Source organism: Bufo gargarizans, chromosome 2, assembly GCF_014858855.1.
Source record: "Bufo gargarizans isolate SCDJY-AF-19 chromosome 2, ASM1485885v1, whole genome shotgun sequence".
Classification (NCBI taxonomy): Eukaryota; Metazoa; Chordata; class Amphibia; order Anura; family Bufonidae; genus Bufo; species Bufo gargarizans.
The window spans coordinates 369359469-369373548 of NC_058081.1; the positions used below are offsets into that span (position 1 = coordinate 369359469).

General features: G+C 44.9%; 1 protein-coding gene across 1 annotated transcript in view; it reads left to right on the forward strand.

The window, feature by feature from the left end:
• The window catches only part of DPYSL3 (dihydropyrimidinase like 3), a 139988-nt gene that overhangs the window by 55357 nt on the left and 70551 nt on the right, over positions 1 to 14080 (forward strand). The gene's annotated exons all lie outside the window — the stretch shown is intronic.

A 14080-nucleotide genomic window follows, 5' to 3' on the forward strand; every position in this document is an offset into this window, starting at 1 on the left:
TGATATGTAATGGTGTCATATCAAAAGTTTTGCCCGGCGGGGGTCGAAGTGCTAAGACTTCTGTGGATCACTAAAACAAGTAGATAGAAGCTCTGAGGGGGGAGAGCTGTCTCTCATCTTCTGCTGAAGATGGGCTCAGGTCTGAGCCCATGTCAAATGCGTCTTCAGCAGCTAGAAGAGACGGCGTTCTGAGCACTTCTGTCGCCTGTTTTTGTGATCAGTGGGGTTCTCAGCACTCGGATCCTTCCTGTGACATATCAAAAATGTTATACCTACTTATGAAGCATTAGTAGAAATTTGGATTAGATGTATTCACCCAGTATCAGCTCCAGTGATAATTAAGTCTGGCACATTTTTCACTCAATCTTAGTAATGCCGCAGTGTTTTGTTTTTTTGCCATTTTATGATGGTTATGATGTGACAAAGTGCTGCAAACATGTACTTTGACTTTTTTTGCACCACTTTTCTGGATAATAAATCTCTATGGGGCTAAGAGAAGAAAGCAGCCAGTCTAACATATTTGAAGGAACACAAAATAATAAAATAAATGATGCTGGATGGTAGCCGAGGCAGCTACTCTGCAAATATACTTGTGGTACACACGAGGATTGTCTACACCTTGTGATGAAAGAACATTGCCATTCATTGTGCCAGTTACACAAGTATGAAAAACTAGAAGGCGGTACTCTTCAAACTTGGGTTATGTATGTGGCATACACAGTGCTTGTAGGCAGCGGAGTACTCGGGTCATTGTGTAAGCGGACATATTTGTGGCTTAGATGTACTATCTTGTACCTTATTTGTACATGCCATGAATAATTCATGCTATGCTCTTGTGTACACTAAAATGATTTAGACTAAGGGATACATTTCCCATACAAAAGGCCAGTTGGCAGCTCTGTTGATAAGAGGAGCCAAAAGACTTGATTTGTTTTCAACCCTGAACCACATTTAACCACTGATCCATTCAGAAACATTCAGCCAAATTTACCTACTTAATTATTTTAAAAAAGTAATAATTGAAGCCATAAGGCATCTAAAGTACAGGACATAAACTGTGGGAAAAGTTGAAAAACGTCTCATTAAAGTAGAATTAGAGCCATGTATACAAATAGGCAGCATGAGCTTAATCTAGTAATAAGGACTTCATATCACATTGCTTTACTTGGAAAGACTGCAGAAGTCATTGTAACGGTGGGCGTAAACTCCAAGAACTGTAAGCATTTGTTTCAGTGCCTATGTGTGCTGGATACAGAGCTGAAAGATGACCCATTTTCTGTTCTTAAAGGGGTTGTCCAAGTTGTTTTTATTGATGACCTATCGTCAGGTCATCTATATCAGATCGACAGGGGTCCGACACCTGGCACCCCCACCGATCAGCTGGTTGAAGAGAAGGCGCGCGCCGTTCCAGCGCAGCCTTCTCTTCAATTGTTTACTTGCTCTTGCTACAACAGCAGTGAGTAGGTGTAATTCCGGCTCATTCCTATTCAAGAGCTGTCCCATAGAAGTGAATGGGACGGCTTCTTGTAGTTACACCTTCTCTTCAACCTGCTGATCGGTCCTGAGGATAGATGATCAATAAAAATAACTTAGACAACCCCTTTAATCACTTACATTGTATCAGATGGATCCATCTGGAACCTGTAAGGTACGGCACACACATAGGCCCCGATTTATCACGTCTTCACTCCAGAATTCTTGCTTCAAAAAGTCACAAAATTCTAATTACAATATATCAATACAGTGCTGCCACCTACTGGACTGTATTGGCATATTCTAGTAATAGCTACCGAAGCCTGCTTGAGGATTTAGGCTATTGTTACACCATAAGGGCTCATGCACACTACCGTATATATTTTGTGGTTCTCAAAACACAGATCCGCAAAGAAAATGGATGCCATCCGTGTGACGCCTCTGTTGCATCCGTTTTTTTGCGGATCCATTGTAAGAATGCCTGCCTGTCATTGTCCGCAAAACAGACAAGAATGGAACATGTTCTATTTTTTTTTGTGGAACGGACTTGCGGACATTCGGACATGGAATGCACAGAGTAATTTCAGTTCAAGTGAATGGTTTCAAATACGGACTGTAAAAAAAACTGAATGGACACGGAAAGAAATACAGGCTGTAAAAAAAACTGAATGGACACTGAAAGAAAATACGGTCGCGTGCATGAGCCCTAACAGGTTCCTCGATCTCAGCCGAGGAGCGCTGTTACAGGCGTAGTACCACCCAAATCGTGATTTTTCATTTTTTTTCTTTTCATCTACATGTAGCTAAAAAATGCAGCGTAGAAAACGAGCAGCCTGTGGATCTTCAAATGTGCAGAATATTCATGCTGCAGAAATAGTGATTTTTCTCCACATATATAAAACATATGCATTTTGCTGCGTAGTCAGTGTGTGAAAAGATCCTTTTGGCATACATTTGGTCCAGGGGCGGATTAAGTGCATGATAGCCCCGGGGCTGTCTGGCCAACTTGGGCCCCTCCCTCCATTTTAGTTTAGTTTTTTTTTTTTGTATGAAGAGGCTGCGGTGCTTCATGAGCGCCACAGTCTCTTTCTAGGCCATATGACATATTCAGACTAAAAAAAATATCCCAATTTGGGTCTTAAACTGAAACATTTGGTCGCCAAATTTAAATTACATATAATTCTAATAAAAAAGACATGGAGGAGAATACAGCACCACATACCCCTTAGATCCAGTGACATCTCCTGTCATGTAGACTTCTCTTTCCTCTTCTCCTCCATTTGACCCAGACCACCATGGCAAATTCTTTCAGCCACATCTCGTCTCTACAGTTTGTAACACAGACACATTAGATTTCTCAATTTTTCCATCAACCTCCTCATCCTGGTGTCCCCACAATGTCATCCTGCTGCCACTCCCAATACTGTGCCCGTTGTGCTCCCCAATGCCCCAGGTACTATACTGCTAAAAAAAATAGTGACCCTAATAGACATAATTGGAGTCATTTACCAAACTGGTGTAAAGTAGAACTGGATTTCCAAAAGAGCTGTCAAATATGAATGGTGGAACCTGATTGGCTGCTATGGGCAACTAAGCCAGTTCTGCTTTACACCAGTTTGATAAATTACCCCAAATGTTCCTATGTGTCCACAGCAGCTATAATGTCCCTTAGAGTGCCCCGAGTAATAATACCACCCTCTATTGTGCTCCAGGCAATAATCCCTATATAGTGTCCCCAAAAATAATAGAATTGCCCCTACAGTGCCTCCCCAATTGCAAAACCCCCATATAGTAATTTCCACCACACTGCCCCCACATAGCAATTTCCCCCACACAATACTGGTAGTTTCCCCTACACTTCCCCCACACTGCCCTCACATAGCAATTTCCCCCACACTGCCCCCACATAGCAATTTCCCCCACATAGCAATTTCCCCCACACTGTCCCCACATAGCAATTTGCCCCCACATAGTAGTCCCTCCCATAATCATTTGGCCCCACATTTACCCCCCGATGTACTCTATGTTTCTTCACTAACATGTCCTCCTTTGTACCCCCCCCCCACACATATCCCCCAAAGTAGGCACATGAAATAAAAAAATGAAAAGCTAAATACTCACCTATGTCCAGGGCCAGGCGCTTGCTCGCAGAGGAAGGTGGGATTACGCAGGCGTGCACACGTCACAGTGCTGCATCCCGGCACAGGCGCGCAATGACGTCATCACGCCCGCCTGCACCGGGATTTCACTACCGCATAGGCCTCAGGCCTACTAGGCCTGAAGCCTATGGCAATGATCGGCGAAGGGACAGGAAGCTATGTGCTCCCGTGCCCCGCCGCAGTATGTGGGCATTCGGGGCAGCATTGGGCCCCCAGCGGTGCTGGGCCCGGGGCTGCCGACCCAAACGTCCCTATTGTAATCCGCCACTGGTCAGTAAATGTTGGGATCCCGGAGCTCCACCCAGACTGGAGTGTATTTTTCAACAGGCTACATGCACATGACCGTATGTGTTTTGTGGTCTGCTAATTGAGGATCCGCAAAAAAAAACTGATGACATCGTATATGCCATCATTTTTTTTTTTTTTTTTTTGCGGATCCATTGTGACAATGCCCAAAACAGACAAGAATAGGACATGTTCTATTTTTTTTTTATTTTTTTTGCGGGGCTATGGAACGGACATACTGATGCAGACAGTACACGGTGTGCTGTCCACAGTTTTTGTGGACCTGTTGAAACGAATGGGTCTGCATCCTATCCACAAAAAAAACGGAACGGACACGGAAACAAACAACATTTGTGTGAACGAGGCCTTAATGGCAATTTTTTTTTTTTTTTTTTTTTTTTTTTAGCATTTCTACAGAATGTAAAGACCAAATTGGTGTGAACTGAGCCTTAGATCAGAGAGCTGGGCTTCCATATATCCCTGAGTTCCCTCCGTAATGGCACAAAAAGGAGGGAAATTGATGCCAGAACTTATCCCATGGTGTTCTATGGGATTGATTCTCGCATCAGTTTTAACACTGGATGTCTCTGTGCACCAGAACATGCAGTATTTTTCTGTCCAGCCATCTCTGGCTATTGATGCACAGAGCTGTCATCATTTGTGTCCATCCCTGGCATATACAGTTGCCAGCTGTCCCAAATTCGCTGGGACTGTCCTGGATTTTCAGGCTGTTAGCCCATTAGCGGACGTTCCCAGGCAGAAATGGGGCGTTTCTGGGAGCAGAGTTTAGATGCCCCAAAGTATGGGCATAAGACAACTGGCTGGACACAACTGATATGTGAACCTAGCCTCATGGTCATTTTACATGAACCAATGTTACAGGCAATTATCCAGAAGGAAGCCTTTGTCCCTGGTAATTGCCCGCTTGTCAGAGGAGGTGAGAGCATCATTTACATGCAGCAATCATCTCATCTGTATTGGTAACAAGGGAATGCTGCTGTGATCTTTTGTCCCCATAAAGAATCATTGGGGGTCAATTATTAAGAAGCCTGTGGCAATTTTTGGCATATAAAAAAATCTGCAAGACCCCATTTTGCTACTTTTTGTTTTACATCCGTTCGACAATTTTGTTGCATGGGTGTTCTTACGCTGTGCTCACTACGTGGGGTGGCAAGGCAGTGGTGGGGGCCGAGGCAGGCCCGGAATATGAGCCGTGGCAAATTTACTAACCTTTACACCTGGCATACAAAAAGTGAAAACTATTCCAGTCCAGGTCTAGACTAGTTTTCACTCCAGACGCACGGACTGCTGGAGGCGTGGCTAATTTATGATGAAGCCTACACCTTGTCATAAATTAGGCACTTCCTCCAGCACAGCAGGGGCGATCAAAGACTGGTATAAAAAGTTGGCAAGCCTTACCCCTTCTACTGAGTGTGCGCCAAACACAGTGATGATCTCGCTACTGCAAGGCTTCAGGACCAGGCAAGTCTACTCGCCTGTCCCTGTCAGTAAAAGAGTTGAGGGTGTGGCATGTAAAGAGTGAGTAGTGCAATGAGGTGCAAAGGCAAAGCCCTTGTTGCACCTAGGGACTAATTTACATATGATTAAACAGCTGTTGTATCTGCAATAAGGCCACAGAACTACATGGGAGCAAAAACATTAGATTCAGCTGGCAAGGGCTCATCGGCTCATTTTCATAGGATGGATTTGATGACTGATTCCCTTTAGGCTACCTGCACACATTGCGGAATACACACGTTTTTTCCTCAGATTCTTGGCAGAAAAACCACAGCGTAGTACAGTACCATCAAATAGTTTTTTCTGCAAAGAAATTGACTTAGGCTATTTTCACACTTGTGGCAGTTTGATCCGGCGGGCAGTTCCGTCGTCGGAACTGCCTGCAGGATACGCCGATCTGGATGTGACTGAAATCATTTGTGAGATGCATCCGGATGCTGATCCGTCTCACAAATGCATTGCAAGAACGGATCAGTCTCTCCGCTTGTCATGCAGACAGATGGATCTGTCTTGTATCTTTTTTCACATTTTTACCGGTCTGCGCATGCACAGATCGGAAGGACAGATCCGTCATTCCGGTATTTTTAATGCCGGATTACAGCACTAATACATTCCGGCAAGTCTTCAGTTTTTTTCGCCAGAGATAAAACCGGAGCATGCTAATTTTTTTTCTTTTGCCTGATCAGTCAAAATGACTGAACTGAAGACATCCTGATGCATCCTGAACGGATTGCTCTCCATTCAGAATGTATTAGGATAAAACTGATCAGTTATTTTCCAGTATAGAGCCCCTGTGACGGAACTCTATGCCGGAAAAGAAAAACGCTAGTGTGAAAGTACCCTTACCTGCCATGCGGATTTCCAAATCTGACGCATGTCAGTTACATTTGTGGTTTTAGCTGCAGATTTCACCCTTTTCAAATGAAGCGTGAGATCTGCTTCTAACCCTGGGTTCACACCTGAGCGTTCCGAAAGGAGCGCTCTGTATGTGCGATTGTACGGGCGTTTACAATCGCGCATACAGAGACAAGCGAACGCCCATTGTCGCGCGTTCCCGAAAGTCTATGTACGGGAACGCGCGACAAAACGCCCCAAAGAAGCTCAAGAACTTTTTTGAGCGTCGGGCTTTTTACAGCGCGATCGTACGCGCTGTAAAACGCCCAGGTGAGAACCATTCCCATAGGGAAGCATTGGTTTCTCCTTGCTGAGCGTTTTACAGCGCGTAGGAACACGCTGTAAAACGCTCAGGTGTGAACTTAGGGTTAGGCTACATGCACACATGTAAACCACGGATCCGAAAAAAACATGTGCCTTCCGCAATTTACGGAACGGGCGGCCCATTGTAGACATGCCTATTATTGTCCACAAAACGGACAAGAATAGGACATGCTATATTTTATTTTTTGCTGGGCCACAGAACGGTGCAACGGATGCGGACAGCACACGGAGTGCTGTCCGCATCTTTTGCGGCCCTATTGAAGTGAATGGGTCCGCATCCGAGCCGCAAAAACGGCGGCTCCGATGCGGACCCAAACAATGCTGTGTGCATGAAGCCTATCCCGTATGAAAACCACACCAAAAAACACAATTACTTCTATGCGTTCATCGGCACCCATTTACTTTAGAAATTGCCGTTTTGGTGCGGTTTGGGTGCACAAGGGCCTTAGGCTCCTTTCACATGGGCAAGAATTCCACGCGGACTCATTCACTTCAATGGGGCTGTGTACATGTGCGTGAAAATCGCAGCATGCTCTATTATGCGTTTTTCACGCAACGCAGGCCCCATAGAAATAAATGGGTATGCGTGAAAATCGCAAGCATCCGCAAGCAAATGCAGAGGCAGTGCGATTTTCACGCATGGTTGCTAGGAGATGATGGGGATGAAAGCAACCCCGGACCCCATTAAAGTGTATTCCCTGTATTATTTTCCCTTATGGGTATAAGGGAAAATAATAGCATTCTGAATACAGAATGGTAACTAAAATGTAGATTGAGGTGAGTTAATTTTTTTTATTTAACTCACCTCATCCACTTTATTGCGCAGCCGGCATCGTCTTCTTGCTTCTTCTTTCAGGACCTGCAAAAGGACCTTTGACGTTATCATTTCTATCTTCATTCAGCAGGACCTGCGCTGACGTCACCGCGCTCACCACGTGGTGAGCACGATTACGTCATCAAAGGTCCTTTTGCAGGTCCTGAAAGAAGATGATGTCGGCTGCGCGAACAACAGGATGAGGTGAGTAATTTTTTATTTTTGTAACCCCTAAAGCCACATTTTAGTAAGCAATGCGATTAGTTTCCATTATAACCATGTTATAATTGAAAATAAAATATACAGTGAAGAAGTCCGGGTTCAGGTCTGGGTACCACAGTCAGTTTTTTATCACGCGCGTGCAAAACGCATTGCACCCGCGCAATAAAAACTGAACATCGGAACAAAATCTCTGTCAAAACTGACTGCAATTGCGTACCTACTCGCATGATCACAGACGCAACACATCCGGACACTCTCGTCTGCAAGGGGCCTTAGACCCCTTTCACAGGAGTGTGACGGATTAGGTCCGTGTGCATTCACGATGCGTTCAGTGAAATTCACACCATTTTGCAACTAAGTTCAGTCAGTTTTGGCTGCGATTGCGTTCAGTTTTTTCCACGCGGGTGCAATGCGTTTTGATGCGTTTTTCACGCAGTGATAAAAAACTGAAGGTTTACAAACATCTATTAGCAACCATCAGTGAAAAACGCACTACATCCGCACTTGCTTCCGGATGCAATGTGTTTTTCACTGAAGCCCATTTCACTTCTATGGGGCCAGGGCTGCGTGAAAAATGCAGAATATAGAACATGCTGCGATTTTCATGCAACTCAGTACTGATGCATAAAAAAAAACGCTCATGTACACAGACCCATGGAAATGAACGGGTCAGGATTCAGTGCGGGTGCAAGGTGTTCACGTCACGCATTGCACCTGTGTGGAAAACTCACTCGTGTGAAAGGTGCCTTAAAAATTGCAGATCTTTGTGCGGATATGCTGCAGAAATGCACATAAATCGGTACGGATCTTATGTACGTTCACCCACACTCATGTGTAGGTGGCCTAATGCTACCTGCACACGTTGCATCTTTGTATTCAGAAAATCTGCATAAAACACACTCCTATATCTGCACTATTTATTGTATTTTTTTTGTTTTTCATGTGGATCGTGTGCATGAGGCCTTAGGCCACCTGCACATGTGGAATTTGGAAAAAACGCAGTGTAGTACAGTACCAGCAAAGTGCATGAGATTACTCAAATCTCATCTATACTTTGCAGATTTTTTTCTGTGGAGAAATTGACCTGCCGTGCATGTCAGTAATGTTTGTTTTAACTGTGGATTTCATTCTTTTCAATGGAAAGGTAAGATCTGCAGCAAAACAGCATCTAATCCACACCAAAATCCGCAATTAGAAATTGGGAATTTTAATGCGGATATTGTGCAGAAACGCACATAAATCCACACAGGAATTTGTGCAGATCTTATGTGCGTTCTCCCACACTTCTGTGCAGGTGGCCTGACTGTTACATTCTAGTAAAAATACAGTGGGTTATTTACGTACATGCATTTTTGCAACAGTTTCTGGCGTAAAAAAAATAGTTGTAAGACTCCTTTTTGTGACTTTGTAAATGCCTGTGCAGCAATATTTTGACATACAGGTTTGTTTGTACATTTTCTTTGCCACTTGGGAAAGGGGGGGGGGGGGGGTATAGCCCAGGGCTTTGGTCTTGGCTTATTTACCAAGGTTTACACCTAAAAAATAGGAATAAAAGAGGAGTAAAAACTACTCCAGTCAGGAGCGCACAGACTGCTGGAGGTGCGCCTAATTTGTGATGAGGCTCACATCTCGTTGTAAAAGGCTGGTCTTTGTAAATGGCCCCCAGTGTTATTTGGTCCACCACCAAAATCACTGAATCCGATGGACCCCATTATAGTCAATTATGGTCCATTGGTGTCCTGCATGAGCCAGATATGCCGCTTCCATTTTTTTTCTTTTTCGTGTTTCTTTTCCTTCATTGGGGCAGAAAAATAGAAAACGTGCTATATCTGTGAACCTATTCTTAGGCCTCATGCACAGGACTGTGTTTAGTATCCATGTCCCATCCTCATTTTTTGCAGATTGCATGAGGAGAAAAAAAAAAAACTGACAGCATACTATCCTCCGTGTCTCTGTTCCCCAAATGATAGAACATGTCCTATTGTAGTGTCCCACTAGGTAAATGTGGGCACTACATAAGGGTCAATTAGGCGACGTTGTTCCCACCTCCTGCGGGACAGGGTCATTGTATTTTATATAATGTTTGTATGTGTATTTTCCTGTTATCTCTTGTACCAGGCCTGTTAGGGGTGTAGTTCCTCCTCCTAGACAGTAGAGGGAGCTAGGGAACCCCCTTGTGTATATATAGTCAGGTCCAGGTCAGGAGAGGAGTGTGTAGTCAGAAGTCAGTGTGGACTTTAGCCAGAGGAGAGCTGAGGAGCAGCTTCTGACATGCAGCTAGATAGCCCAGGCTCCTAGCTTGCCACCAGGAGAAGGGTTTGCCTCCTGAGAAACCAAGTTTCCTTAAAGGTGCAGTGCAGAGCCAAGTTTATTCCAGCCAAACAGAGAGCTGAAGGGCAGAAGGATATTCTACAGCAAAGAGACATATACCAGAGGAAGATTTTTCCTACCCAAGGATAAAGCCAGCAATAGGGCATACGGGACTTGGAGTAAGCCAGATACAGATCAGGCTGCACGTTTCCTCAGATCCTAAGTGTTATTCCCTCTGAGTATCTTGCAAAGACTTTGCCTGCCATTATTGTAAAGCCTGCCTGTATTCAACCTTTTTACTTGTGGAACTAACCAAAGACTGTAAATAGTTGAACTGTTTCAGTAAAAGGAAGTTCTGGTTCACTGCAACTTGTGTTCCTCAATTATTCCTACAATAAGTCGGTGTGCCACCTTTACCGGCACTGGGGTCATGAACTTAAAGGGATCTTGCCACCCTCACATTAAACCTGTAACACCCAGGGCACCTCACCTACCACCCGGCCTGGTCCCTATACACAGAGTGCCCCAGAGGATCCATGTGCCAGCCTTTCCATCACTGCTCTACGCCTGCCCAGGGTATATAAAAACTGTGAGTACCAAAAACACCCTCGGTTAGTAACTACCCCTGTGACCTCACCATTCGCCTCACCCTGCAGGGCTGTGTACTGCACTATTCTTGTCTGTATTGTGGACATAAATAGTAATTTCTAGTAATGGGAGTGAGGAAAATGTGGGAGATGTCTGGAATTTGTGGATCCGTGGTTTGCAGACCACAATACGGACATGTTCGTGTGCATGAGGCCTTATTGTGATACTCTCCTGTATTTTCCTTAGGTTATAAGTACACTGGGGGTCATTTATCAAACTGGTGTAAAGTAGAACTGGCTTAGTTGCCCATAGCAGCCAATCAATGAAATCTGCATCTTTTGTACGGACATTCAGTGCAGATTTCACCCTTTGTAATGCAAAGGCTGAGATTTAGGCTACTTTCACATTAGCGTTTTTTGCGGATCCGTCATGGATCAGCAAAAAGGCTTCCGTTACAATAATACAACCGCATGTCTTCTATAGCCATGACATCATGAACTCCATTCAAAGTCAATGGGGGACGGATCAGTTTTCTATTGTCTATTGCAGCTTTTTTCTGTCCGCGATGGGGACGCAACCAAACAGAACGGAATGTATTCTGGTGCACTCTGTTTCGTTTAGTTTTGTGGAGTAAAAACTGACTGGATTTGTTTTTACTCTTTTATGTCTGTTTTCAGGAGTAAATCTTAAATTTGCGTAGGCAGAAGTCCTGGCCCAAACTATGTAACACCCCAGAGTGGTGTTACCACTTCTGCCCCTTGTTACTGTCTTTATTGGTCTAACCTCATGTCATCTTATGCATTTATTCCAGGTCCTTCACACTGTGCATTTCCTATGTTATGTAACTGTTCATGTAATGTGCCTGGTTCACCAGCAGGTGGCAGAAAATATTGCTGAGCTATAGTTGGAGAGAATGAAACTTACTATTCCATTCTAACTCCCCTCTGTAGGGGAGTGGGCAAGCCCTACTTCCTGAAGGAAGGGTGGGGACCAGTTAGTCTAGTTTACCCCCTGATAAGGGAAGGGTTTGAAGGGGCACTTCTCTCCTGGACGTGTCCATGCCAGCCAGAGCACCCCAAGCTCTACTGGCCATGGAGGCCAAAGCTTGAAGCCTCAGGAGCCGGGAGGAAAGTTCCCTGGTATAACCTAGAAGAGTCAGACTACAAAGTGAAGTGCAGCATACAAAAGAAGCTGAGTTATACAGCCAGCCTGTCAGTGCAGCAGTGTCAGAGAGAAACGGATATAGCAGAGTGGAGTTTGCCTGCTGGAACCAAGACAAAACCTGTAAACCGTTCTGGAGAAAATGTATGCAAAGTAAAGCTGCCATTGACCTTTATCTCAAGGTCTGGACTCAAGTTATTCTTTTATCCCTCAATGATTCCCTTTATTTATTGCTTTGGAGCCAAAGCCTGGGGTCCAGCAGTATCGAGGTAGGAGAACCGTGACACACAAAGAGACATTAAGCTGCAAGATACCACTGGGCATTTCCTACAACTGGGATGCGCGATATATAGAGGGCCCTAGGGGGAGTCCCCTGTTGCAATCTTGGCGTCACAAATAGGATCTACTTTTGCTCCTGGAAGGCCCCCTTTACCTGTAAATCCCCCTACAAAAGACTTTAAAGCATCTACTTACTACCAAAGAGTGTGAATCTGCATCAGTTGCAGCACTGTGGCAAAACAGAGGGAACCAAACAGCCCGCCTCCACAGAGGACCCATTCTTATAGCAGAAGGAACTAAAGTGTTTAGTACAAGTCCCCAGGTGGACAAAGAAATCAACTGCACCCCTACAGGAAGTGGAAGAGGGGGCGATTTTGGAAAAGGGAAAATGCAGTTCCTTCTTCCGGGGAAAATAACCTTGCTAGAGACTGTTTGTGACCATTATCTGCCTACCAAAGCATCATACTCCCCAAAATTGAGCAGTTGCAGCGACTTTTAAAGGAGCCACGCACCAATTCTGCCGCTGTTGCCCATAGCAACGCACACCTGAATTGCAATCTAGCTTACATTGACCCCTCTAGTCTGGTACAGGGTATCAAAGCCATGTCTGAAAGTGAAGCTAGCACCCACCGGGACCGCAGTGATTCATCAGCAACAGCTGCAGCCACCTGCATCATGCCTCATACTATGCCATACCATTTTGGGGCCCCTTTGCTCCCATGTTATTCAGTGGAAGCCCACCAAGAACATCTGCAGTATGTCAGTGATCTACTCAGAGGAGGATGCCACATGGCAGAATGGCCTTGCCCGGTGGAAGGCATTACAGGACTTGATAAAGAAAGGAAGAAGATTGAGAGGATGCTCAGTGGAGAAGGTGACTTAACAGAAAGAAGAAAAAGGATAAAAACATATTTAAAAAAATTGTGGAGAAAAAAGTGAGCAGAGAAAGGGAATTGCATAAAGCCTACAAAAATGCCAAGACTCCTTTCAGCCCCCTGCTGAAGACGGCACACCTGGTATGACACTGCCAGATCCTCCAACCACTGAAAGTAACCTATCCGCCGGTGAGGAGTCCAGTGATACTGCTCCCTGCAGTCTGGAAACATCACCAAATGAACTCAAGTTATTCTTTTATCCCTCAATTATTCCCTTTATTGCTTTGGAACCAAAGCCTGGGGTCCAGCGAGGAGCACCGTGATACACAGACATTTTAGGCCGCAACATACCGCTCGGCATTTCCTACACCTGGGAAGCGCGATATATAAAGGGCCCTAGGGGGAGGCGCCCGTTGCTTCTGTGCCACTCCAAATTGTGAGAAAAATGATTGTCCCATGGGCATTTAACAAGTCGCAAAAAGGGGTTTTGCATAAATTTTTACTGCAAAAACTGGTGTAAAATATACATAAATGACACCCAGAGATCTGTTTTGGGCCTCATGCACACGACCGTTGTGTGTGTTGTGGTCTGCAAATTGCGGATCTGCAAAACACAGATGGCGTCTGTGTGCATTCCGCAATTTGCAAAACGGCGCAGACAGCCATTAATATAACTGCAAAACGGACAAGAATAGGACAGGTTATATTTTTGGGGCGGATCATGGAACGAAGCAATGGATGCGGACAGCACACGGAGTGAATGGGTCCGCATCCAAGCTGCAAAAACTGCGGCTCAGATGCGGACCAGAACGGTCATGTGCAAGAGTTCTTACTCTAATGCTACATGCACATGACCGTTGTGTATTTTGAGGTTTGCAAAACACGGATGGCGTCCGTGTGCGTTCCGTAATTTGAGGCTCGGATGCGGAGCAAAACAGCCTTTCGTGTGCATGAGGCCTAAGGATCAGTGCACACAATAATCATTAATATTTGTAATCACACCGATCTGATCAGCTTATGATCCCCCGAATCTGAGCATTTCTTCAGACATCGCTCCATTCCTGAAAACAATTAGGGTATTTTCACACTATCGTCGCTGGATTCTGGCAGGCAGTTCCGTCCCCGAAACTGCCTACCGGATCCAGCAATCTGTATGCAAACGGATACCATTTGTAGAC